The following is a 12,300-nucleotide window of genomic DNA, read 5'->3' as shown; positions in this document are numbered from 1 at the left end:
AACGTAAACCAAAACCACAATAAGATACCATGACACATCTAAAAAAATGGTTATACTTAAAAAGGCTGATGGTACCAAGTGTTAGCGAGGAAGCAAAGCAATTGGAATTATCCACTGTTTGTGGGAATGTACTATGGAACACCATTGGAAGACTATCAGTTTCTTAAAAACATAAACCTGCTCTACCACCTTGCCATTCCACTCTTTGTTATGTACTAAGAGAAATGAAAGCATATGCCCATACAAAGACTTGTACACAATGTTCATATCAGCTTTGCTCATAACTGGACAGAACCCAAGTGTCCATCAACAGGTAAATGAATAAATAAATTGTGGAGTAGAAATACAAAGAGATACTCAAAAATAAAAAGGGATGAACTATTGATGCATGCAAATGAATAAGCTTATAAGTATTATGCTAGGTGAAAGAAACCAGAAACAAAAACCTAGCATAATACTTACAAACCTTATTCATTTGCATGCATCAATAGTTCATTCCTTTTTATGTCTGAGTGTTTCTTTGTATTTCTACTCCACAATTTATTTATTCATTTATTTACTTATTCATTATTTATTCAGTATGTCATTTATATAAAATTATAAAATACCTAAATAATACTGTATATTGTTTATAAAGGGGTATGTGTGCGTGAGTGTGTGTGTGTGTGTGTGTGTGTGTGTCATACAAATGTAAAATGATGCATGGAGAAATAAACTGGTTTTAGGACCATGGTTACCTCTTAGAAGGGATGGGCTTTAGGAACTTTATTTATATCTGTAATGTTTTGTTTCTCCCTCCCTCCCCTTCCTTTTTCCTTCCTTCCTTCCTTCCTTCCTTCCTTCCTTCCTTCCTTCCTTCCTTCCTTTCTTTTTTTGATAGGGTCTTTACAAAGTAGAACAGTTTTAAATTGATAGAAAAATTTGGGCAGATAGCACAGATAGTTTTCATAGAACATCATCTACATCACGGTTTCCCCTATTATTAACATCTTGCATTATTATGGTACACTTGTTACAATTAATGAACTAATATTGATACATTATTGTCTAAAGTCCATAGTTTACATGAAGGTTTACTTTCTTGTGTTGTACAGTTGTATGGGTTTTGACAAATAATGTCATGTATTAAAATATCATACAGAATAGTTTCATTGCCCTAAAACTCCCTGTGTTCCAACTATTCATCCCTTCTACCCTTTCCCCAAACCCACGACAACCACTTTTTACTATCTTTATAGTTTTACCTTTTCCAGAATGTCATATACTTGGAATCACATAGTATGAAGGCTTCTGTTAGACTGGTTTTAGCAATATGCATTTAAGTTTCCTCCATGCCTTTTTGTGGCTGGATAGCTCATTTCTTTTTACTACTGAATGATATTCCGTCAGCTGGATGTACCACAGTTTGTTTTCCATTTATCTTTTGAAAGACATCTTGGTTGCTTACGCTTTTTGGTGATTATGAATAAAGCTGCTATAAGCATACATGTACAGATTTTTTTGTGTTGACGTAGTTTTCAACTCAACTGTGTAAATATCTAGGAGTATGATTGCTTGATCATATGGTAAGACTATGTTTGGCTTTGTAAGAAACTTCCAAACTGTCTTCCAAGTGGTTGTGCCATTATAGATTCCCACAGGCAATGAAAGAAAGTTCCTGTTGCTCCACAGCCTTGCCAGCATTTGATGTTGTCAGTGTTTGGGATTTTAGCCATTTTAGCATGCAGTGGTATATCTCATTATTTTAATTTGCAATCCTTGATGAAAACTGGTGGTGAAGGTCTTTTTATATGCTTATTTTCCATCTGTATATCTGCTTTGGTAAGATGTCTATTCAGATTTTTTTGCCCATTTTTAAATTGGGCTGTTTGTTTTCTTGAGTTTTAAGAATTTTTTATATATTTTAAATGCAAGTCCTTTATCAAATATATGTTTTGCAAATACTTTTTTCTAGTCTATTGGTTGTTTTTTCATTCTCATGATAGCGCTTTTTAGCATGTAGAAGTTTTTAATTTCAATAAAATCCAACTTATCAATTTTTTCTTTCATCCATTGTGTTTTTGACATTTTACCTAAAATTCATCACCAAATCCAAAGTCATCTAGATTTTCTTCTATATTATCTCCTAGAAGTTTTATAACTTTTGCATTTAACATTTGGATGTATATGGGATTCAGTTTGCTAACATTGTATTGAGGATTTCTGTATCTATGTTGTTTTCCTTTCTTGTAATGTTGTATCTAGTTTTGGTATTAGAATAATGCTGACCTCATAGAATAAGTTTCTATCTCTCTGCTTATCTTGCCCATATATCTGTTCTTGCATGTTGCTTACTTTTTCCATTAGAGCCCTTAAAATATTAGTCATATTTATTTTAAATTCTTTATCTGATAATTCCAAAATCTGTCTTATATCTGTATTGGGTTCTGATGCTTGCCTTTTCTTTTCAGACTTTTTTTCTTGCCGTCTAACATGACTTGTAATTTTTTGTTGAAAGCCAGATATGATGCATTGGGTAATGAGAACTGAAGTCATTAGGCTTTTAGTGTGAGGTTCTGTGTTAATCTGGCTAGAAGCTGGACTGTGTTTAATGTTTGCTGTAGCTGTAGGTGTCAGAGGCTTCACTTTCCTCTAGTTCCCTTGTTTATTTCTCCCTGATGTTGTCTTTGGATTTCCTATGAACTCCTTCTCAAATAGAGTCTGTGTCTTACAGCTCTTTCAGTTGTAATCCACTGTTATTATACTAGAGCCCTGTTGATGTGCTGTTAACACGTCAAGGTGGGGAAGCATTCTGTAATCTTATGATTAAATCTCAATCCCTGGGCATTGACCTTTAGAAGTGTTTCTTAGCCATTTTTTCCCTCTCCTTATGTGATACAAGAAGTCTGGAGGGGTCTAGAGTTCTCTAATTGTCCTTTCCCTAGGTCAGATAAGACTCTGATAGTTTCCCAGAAATACTTAGGAGAATACTCTGGGTGTATTTCAAAATGGTTACTTTTCTTTGGGGCATATTTCAGAAGGGTTACTTTCCCCTTCTCTTTCCTGAAACAGGAGGGGATTTTTCTCTGATCTTCACCAAAGAACCTGGTGGGACTGCTGGATGTGAAACCACGAAAGTGTGGGGCTCCATTAAAACCGGGACCCCAGGGGTTGTTAACTCTCAAACTAGACCACACTCAGCCTCCAGAATTTGTCAAAATGACCATTTAAGTATTCATGTTGGTTACTGACTTCAGTAGCTTCGGCTCCTGGTAAACTGATCTTGCCTGTGATTTCCTTAATTTGCTTGACTCTCCAGTTCTGTGGCAGTAGCTCACCTTGTAACCTCAATTCTCTGATGGATCTAAGAAAGATCATTGATTTTCAGTTTTTTCTTATTGTACAAATGGGAATGATGACTGCCAAGTGTTTTACATGTTGAAACTGAAACAGGAAATCCCTTTCTGGTTTTCTTTTTTTTTTTTTTGTCTTTCTCTCATTCTTCCCTCTTTCCCTTTTTCTTTCATACTAAAGCAAATATGGCAAAATAGTAACATCTGTTTAATCTCAATGATTTGTATTTCCGTAAATTCAGGCAATGGTGATGGCATTCCTTTGGAAGCAATCTGTGTTGATTGAGAACTGAATTTACATTCCAGTCTCACTTTACAATCGTTAAAATGAAATGGGCTTCAGTTTCTATAACAAGATCTACAACAAATCAGCAAGAACGCAACAGACCTCCAAAGCCATCACTGGTCCCGTGGAACACTGGAAAGGTATTTTAAGGCATTTTAATATCTAACACAGAGGTGTCTTTGATGGGAAGATATTTCTTTGAAAGCCATTCCCTGTGCATCCTATTCACCTGCCTGCCTTCCAGGAAGTGGTGAGTAAGGTTAATGAGAGTTTTTAATGAGTTGAACTGGTAGAAAAAGGCCCCAAGTTGACTAATCATGTCTACACAGGGTTCAAATTGAAGTGCCTTATTAAAACAACACACCTGGATTTTAGATTTTCTTTTAGCACTCGCAGTCATCATTATGATAATAGTGGTAATAACTAAGTACTTTAGTCTCTTCCCATGTAATTATGAGAATGTCTGGTTCTATGTATAAATGGCTTAACAGACGCCCTATTAAAATTCTATTTTCTCTTATTCATAAGGAAGAGAACTGGTAATGAGCCCTTGTCATAGAGTAACCCAAAGACTCAGCCCTTCCTGACAGCCTCTAGGCCAGCGCATGCTCCATAACTTGAGCAGTGCATCTACCTGGGCGGCTTCCCTTGATGGATCTTCCAGCTTGGGTGCTCCAGGCATCACTTGAAGCAAACCAGTGCTCAGGACTCCGGTGCCACGTTCTGAGGCAGTTGCTGTGGGGATGCCTGTTGTCCTTAGGCACTGTGTCCTAGAAATCTCTCTTCTGAATTAGGCACATTTTCTCAATTAGGGCTCGTGGCAAAAAAAAAAATCGTTTAGCACAGGCCTATCGAGGGCTAAAAGCATTGATGAAACATTTGCATTGCTTCTTTTGAAACCTACAAGTAGGCCCAGACTTGAACGTAGGCAGAGAAGACAGCTGCCCGTGGGATGATTTCAGGATACTCAGGAAAATGTCCTTGGTTAAAGAACTTTGTCTCCCACTCAATGCCACTTTTGTGTTTTGTGGGGTTCAATTTGCTTTATAATTGCATGGATTTTCTACTCTATGATTGTGAGATAAATGATTTTGTATTATTGAGCAGTTAACATATTCTATTTAGAGTTCTCAGACTAAATGCCAAGCAATTGCTTCCTCAGAAGTTCCCCATTTGCAGAAATGAAATAGGTTGATTTGCAAAGGGTTCAGAGCTAATCTAACTATTTGATTAATACTGATGCTGACACAAAGGCCAAAACAGAGTCACTGGACTTCAGTCTTCAGCTCTGCCAGGCAAAAACACATATTATTTCCCATTTCTATTTATGCAGTCTGCCCTCCCAGGCCCATCTGCTCCCATTTAAGGAGAATTTTCATAGTATTTGCACTAGAGAGTAAATATGAATCTATAAAACTTGGGTATTTGCCACTATGCAGAATAAATTATAAGTATAGACAAAAATTGTTAGAACTGGAAGGGGATTTAGAGGTCATTTATTTCAACCCCCTGATTTTGTGGCTGAAAAAAAATTCAAGTTTAGTACAATTAAGAGATTCATCTAAGGCTTCACAATTGGTTACCAGCAGAACTAGACATTCACTGCAATGGCCTTTCCATTTCCAATGCACTATTTTCTACTATACACTGTGAACATTTATGTAAGTTCATACATATGCTTGTTATAAATTGTCTGTGCCTCCTTTCAAAATTGGATTTTAAAAACAACACTTTTTTCCAGACTAAAAATAAATTAGGACAAAGCTATGTCTTATACTTTAAAGATATTCACATAAGTTATGGCTTATGCCAGCTTAAAAAAGAGGAAATGTGATATTTAAAATGGCATACTAAAATATCATCTATTTCCTAAGCTTTATTTCAATTTACGGTAAATATTTTTAAACCTCTATGTGTAGTTCCTGTACTTCTATGATGTAGCTCTGAGTCTAAACTAACAGCTGAAAAAGAAAATACTAGGCAGTAGATGCAGTGCCAAAATCAGGGTCATTTACAGAAAACGCCCTGAAACAGCCTGAGGAACACTGTCAAGGATTACGGACCTAAAGTTAAATCTGTTTTGGTTCACGGGGTCACACTGACGCAAATAATGTTGCTGTTCTTCTGCTGAGTTGATCTAACCTTCAGATGGTCCACATCATTCTTGGGAGCAGGTGCTTATAGGGATGAGAAGGGATTTTCTCAATTCCTGCCATCTGGGGTCTTCCTCAACACATTTGGAAGTGATTACTCCCCGCTTTGCACTTGATAGTAGCTATTATCTGTGGCTTCTCTGCCGTATTGATCACACACACTGACTAGTATCATGCTTGCATGTGATCCTGTCCTATCTCTCTCATTAGATCAAATAGGACCATTTTCAGGAGTTTGTGCCCATAGCAGGACCCAGGGCAGTGCTCTGCATGTAATATGTGGCCCAGAAACATTCGTTGAATAAATAAATGACTAAGTGCATGCTGCCTAAGACAAAAATTTATGTCTGTTACAAACTAGTTGCAAAAGAAAATACAATATATTTAACATGCTTAAGAATTTAAAAGTTTAGCATAAGAGAAGATGTGTATTTCTTGTAAATGTGTATGGATGGCCATTACTCTCATTAATCACACTTCTCTGTCCAGTTGGCAGATTTATCTGTTGCTCTTGGACATTGGTTTGTATTAGAGAAGGTAAGTGACCCTGAAGATGCCTGTGGGAATGTCCCAAAATAGGCATGTTTCTATTGTAGCAAAAGATTTTAGAAAGTTCCAAATGTCTTAATTTACAGATAAGGTGATCAAGGGCTAGGAAATTATATTCATTCGGGGTTAAAACGCAAGGTAATGGCAGACTTCTGTATTTGCTATAGAAGTCAAATGGTTTTTTTTTTTTTAAAGAAAAAACATATTTGTGAGCTGTAAAAATGTATGTATCTGCATGCACTTCTGACTTTTTTGCCCTCTATGCTTGAAATTAACTTTTAGAAAAAAGTTTAAATTACTAGAGTAGTTACAGACCCTACATGAAAGTGCCATTAGCTTAGCCTAACTTTGTGAAGAATGTCCTGGTACTAACAGGGATTAAATATTGACATAGATTTTTGGGGTAGGGGAAAAAGGACTGCACAAAAGGACAGGCCTGGTATTCTACTTTCTCATGATGCAGTAGGGTTTTTTTCTTTTTTTGAGATGGGGTCTCGCTATGTTGCTAAGGCTGGTCTCAAACTCCTGGGCTCTAGTAATTCTCTCTCCTCAGCTTCCCGAGTAGTTGGGATTATAGGCTTGCACCACCGCACCTGGCCTACCTTCATTGTGCTGTAACATATTTCTTCCACTCTTGGCTGGCTTTTACTTAGAGCCCGAATCCCCCAACATTACAGGACCCTCACCAGCTCATGTCACTCATATCGCTCTCTACTGGGTCATCGTTCTCCATATAAGACCTAATTCTGGGCTTCCTCTTGCATGACCATTGCTCTCAATTGCTCCTTGCCTTCTCCTTTTCTTTCTTCCCAAATCTTGGCACCATATACTCTGAAAGCCATACTGCAGTAGCTTTAAAGATTTTTTAATCACGAACCAATAAAACAAATTCTTTTCCTTTTCACAACTCAGAAAACACGTGGAATAAGTACAAATTTTGTAAAACAATGTGCAATACATTCTGATATCTTCTATTCTCTTTTTTTAAAAAAATAAACCAGTCCTGGCTATGGGACAATTGCATACCCACATGCAAAAAAAATGAAGCTATACTGTTACATACCATATACAACATTTAACTCAAAATGAATTATAGACCTAAATGTATGAGCTAAAACTACAAAAATTCTTGAAGAAAACATGAGTAAATTTTTATGACCTTGGGTTGGGCAAAAAGTTCTTAGATATAATACCAAAAGCTTCATACAAGAAAAATTGATAAGCTGGATTTCATAAAAATTAAAAATTTCTATGCTTCAAAAGACACTGTTAATAAAATGAAAAGACATGCCACAGGCTGGACAATAATATTTGCTAATCATATATCTGACAAAGGAATAGATTAAGGACTCTGATAATTCAATAATAACAGCATAACCCAATTACAAAATGCACAAAAGATTTGAAGATATATGAATGGTGTGAATAAGCACATGAAAATGTGCTCAACCACATTAGTCAGGATGGAAATTAGAACAAGAATGAGATACAACTACACACCCACTAGAAGAGCTATAATCAGATAGCCTAACAATACCAATCCTACAGTGTGGAGCAGCTAAAACAATCATACATTCGTGGAGGGAATGTAAAATGGTACAGCCACTTTGAAAAATAATTTAGCAGGTTCTTAAAATGTTAAATGTAAATTTTTCATATTACACAAAGCAATTTCACTCCTAGGGATATATCCGAGAGAAATAAAAACATATTTCTATGCAAACACTTATACATAAATACTCATAGCAGCATTATTTAGATTAGCCCCAAACTGAAACAATCCAAATGTCTGTCAATTGCTGGTTGGATAACATAATGTGGTATATCCACCCAATGGCCTATTCAGCAGGCAAAAGGAGCAAACTATTGATACATGATCAAAAAAACACCATGCTAAGTGAAAGAAGCCGGACACAAAAGACTACATATTGTATGATTCCATTTATACAAAAAGTCCAGAAAAGGGAAATTTAAGGAGATAGAAGGTAGATCACTGGCTGTCTCTGAATGAGAATGAAAGTAGGGATGAAATTCAAATGGGCACGAAGAAATTTTGGGGGTGTTGGAAATGTCCTAATACTGGATTATGGTAGTGGTTATATAACTAAATTTACTAAAAATCTCTGATTCATACTTACAATGGGTGGATGTTATGATGTGTACATGATACCTCAACAAAGCTGCTTAAGAAATGTAAAATAATGCTGTTCAAAACCCACCAAATTGATTTCTTAACTCATTGATGATCCATTGTGGAAAACATTGCCTATATATAGTAAGTAAACTCCCCTAGATCCTAAACTTCTCACTGAAAGTTCTCTCCACGTCTTGCCTTAACTGGAACCAGGACACTAGTTTTATTTCCCAATGTTGTGCCCAGATCTCCTGCAAACATGAGCTCATACCGCTTCTTCTGTGAAGTTCCTGCAGTAGGGATTTCCCCTCCTCTGCCCCTTCCTCACATCTAATCAACGGCCAAGTTCTCCAATGGTACTTCCTCAAACATGTCGACTTCTCTCCACTGCTACTCCTCTGCCTTAGTTCAGACCTATCATCTCTTGCCTTGATTATTGAAACAACTTCTGTTTGGTTGCTTGGACTTTAATCTTGCTACTTGACAGCAAACAGCTCTTCTAAAGCACAGTCTTGACAGGCTAGTCCCTGTTTAAACATTTTAATGGCCTCCAGTGCCCACAAGATGAAGTCTCAACTCCTTAGCAAGGCAGGCAGAGTGTCTGGCTGACAAGGATGGATAAAATTTGTTGAAAGATAGAATGAATGTGTCTTATGTCATTGCTTTTTTTTTTCCTTCGTTATATCTATTTGTGTGTATTCCTCTCTCCCTGACAAATTAAACTCTCCTCTAGGACAAGGATTTGTGTGTTTAAACTCATTTGTCTTCCCCAGCCCCCAGCACCGTGTATACCACACACAGTAGGATTCTGACATACATTTGTGAATGACGGGCAGTGGACTTCTCAAAGAGCCGTGTCAGGACCCAAGAGTTTCTGGCTGCCCTGGAAGATCTTGGCTTTGGTTTAACCTGCAGAGCAAACAAGAGACTCCTGGTACAATATGCAAACTCACCAAATGTTCTACATTCCTGAAACCTGCCTGGGGACTTATCATTCAGGCATTGTTTTGACTTAGGAGAGTTGATTAGCTCGTTTCTGGACTCAACTCAGCAGCGCCCTTTTGCCAGGCACTGCTAGAATCTTCCAGAGAGGAGGAAGAACACATTTAGCATTTATATTGAACACAGAGATTTGAAGGATGCTATCTGCATGTGTAACAATAGTTTATTTCCCATATGTCACTAGGAAGGCTTTGTCCATTTCATGCTATCAAGCCAGGTGGAATGACAAATTTGCTCTACTTGAAATAGCAAAGGAAAGCATTTCATTGTCCTTCGCCTTCTACCTACTTGAAAATAAACTCTGTCAAAGTACAGCTTATTGGTTCACTGCTAAAACAGAGCTAGGTACCTTCATGAACTACTTTCCTGCTTGTATCCAAAAAGGTCATTTTCATTTGATTCTAAAAGTTTGGCTGAGGCATTTTTTCAAAAGAAGAGTTGAATAACTATTTTTTATCCAAAGCTCTGACTGAAAAGAAAAATTATCATTACATTCAGGCAAATTAAAGCTATCTTCTGTTAGGAAAGAATAGAATTCCTATAAAAGACTTTATATGTGGTCATTTGGACTTTTATCTTGGCCTTCAAAGTAATAGATTTAATTAGATCATGTTCTTCAGAAAGAAAAAGAGTAAAATAAAATACCTGGGATTCATGAAGAACAAAAATCTTTCTTGAACTGACCTTTTTAAGAACGATTTTTAATGTTAAATTATCTTTTAGGTTGTATTTTGAAGTGGCCTGAGGATATATTCACAGCTATGTTTCCCTGCACTCTCTGTCCTGGCCATTCCCTGGTTTTGCTTGTGCTGTCGACTTATTCTGGAAGACTGTTCTCTCTCTTCCAAAGTGCCCAGTTTAAGTGCCATTTCTTTTAGGAGCCCTGCCCCTAACACTTTAGCTGTCACCAAGTGCTCATCTGAAGAACCATTTACTGCATTTGAGCAGATTGCCCAGGGGGAAAGGGACTTGGGGGAGGGGAACACATCAGAATCCTACGTGTAATTGGAAAAGGATATTATGATATATTTTGAAATAAAGAAAAAACGATTATTTTTGTTGTTAGGGTTAAGCAAAAGAATCAATCTTCTTGAGGCAGTAAAAAGCACTCCACCCTTCTTCATATCAGAATCTCCAGATGCAATTTTTTTTAATTGAGTAAAACCAAAGTGGAGCCTACACCACACAGTGCACTTAACACGTAATACTCAGTATGTGTAAAGTTCTTAACAGTTTACAAAGGGCTCGTGCACATTTTTCAGTTGGTCTTTATTACAGCCTGTGGGTGGGATCAGTATTATGACTTCCATCTTGGACAAGATAGCTGATGTCAGGAGATCACCTCTGTAATGACATAGCTAGAAAGGAGGAGACCCAGGCTGGAATCTATGTTAGTTTGCATCCTTTTGCACCAAGCTATGACCTCTAACTTTTCAAGTCTCTTATTGCCAAAGTTCTTGAGAATTTTTTTCCTCAACCTCTTCATTGTGTTTGTTCCCATTATGAGTGGGTGGCGGGGGAGGGGGGATGGATGGATTTACTACAAAGAGATATTTAAATTTAACATATATAGCTGTTAACAGGATAGAAATTAGAAGGATAAATATTTTTGCTTGCCCAATACCCTGTTAATATCTTTTAAATTAAGAAATCTGCAGAAACTCCAAAGCTATTTAGATGTTAATCATGATTATTCATTTGATACAGTTGGGAAAACTCAAAAGTCAAGGATTTTGATCCAGATTATAAGTCAATCATAGAGGCAAAGAGAAAAGTTGCTGGGATTCCTTATCCGTTCATTAGGAATTATTTCTCTTCTCAACACACATTCAAGCATGCTTATTTGTATTTTAAACAGACTTCTCAAATGAAAACTAATATGGTTTTTGCTGAAAACATTAAAATAATCAGTAAACTAGTCATCAGTTATCATTGTCCCTTTCAATATAGACTTCTTTTCTCAGGCTTCAAGGATGCAACAAAGTACCTGGGCTAAGAGGTCTGCACACAATAGAATTATCTGACATTTTTATACTGAACAATGGAGTACCTGTGCAATCCAGCTACCGCCTCCGTGCGAATTTGGAAACACCAGTTGATTCATGTGTTGTCTTCGATGCCACTGTTTGACTGAAATTGAAGTAAGTATCGCAAGTTAATCAAAGCTGATTCCTCCTGAGGCTAAGAAAGCTGGGTCTCTTGTCAGCTCTCACTAATGAAGACAAAATAAACAATGCTTGCAGTTAATCATTGGCACATGAGCTACCTTGCTGTTGGAAAACAGCATGTCATCACAAGTTCTTTTCAAATGCATAAGGACACAATATATGTTTGTTCAAAGTTTGGAACTAAGTAAAGTTTAAGATTTTCAAAAGTAAAATTTCCAAATAAATAATTTTTTGCCATAAATTTCCAGCTCTATGAAGAATTGAATACTTGACTGTTGAGGCTCTTCTATGTGTCAGGAGCTTTCAAGAGCGTTATTTGATTTTCACTCAATAATTACAGTAATCTCAGGTTCTTGACACAACTTAGGACAGCTCAGTAAGTCTTTTTTACTATCTTATTTGACAGATGTATTCCATAAAAGAGAAAAGTCAGAACCTCATAATTTCAAGAAATATGAAAATTAACCTTTATGAGAACAAGCAGTGCAAATAAAAATGTTGTCAAAATAAATTCTTTTGCCCCTAAAAGGGACTTTTTCCTTATCAAATTCCCTGAATTTATTTCATACTAATTGTTTTACTTCAGAGCTGGATGAATTATAGGAATTACTACAGATAAAGAAAGTTATGCAACTTCCCTAGTGTTACAGCCCCGAAATTTTTCTCTCTAAATATT

This window comes from Eulemur rufifrons, chromosome 15, assembly GCF_041146395.1.
Source record: "Eulemur rufifrons isolate Redbay chromosome 15, OSU_ERuf_1, whole genome shotgun sequence".
Classification (NCBI taxonomy): Eukaryota; Metazoa; Chordata; class Mammalia; order Primates; family Lemuridae; genus Eulemur; species Eulemur rufifrons.
This window is presented reverse-complemented; position numbering follows the sequence as displayed.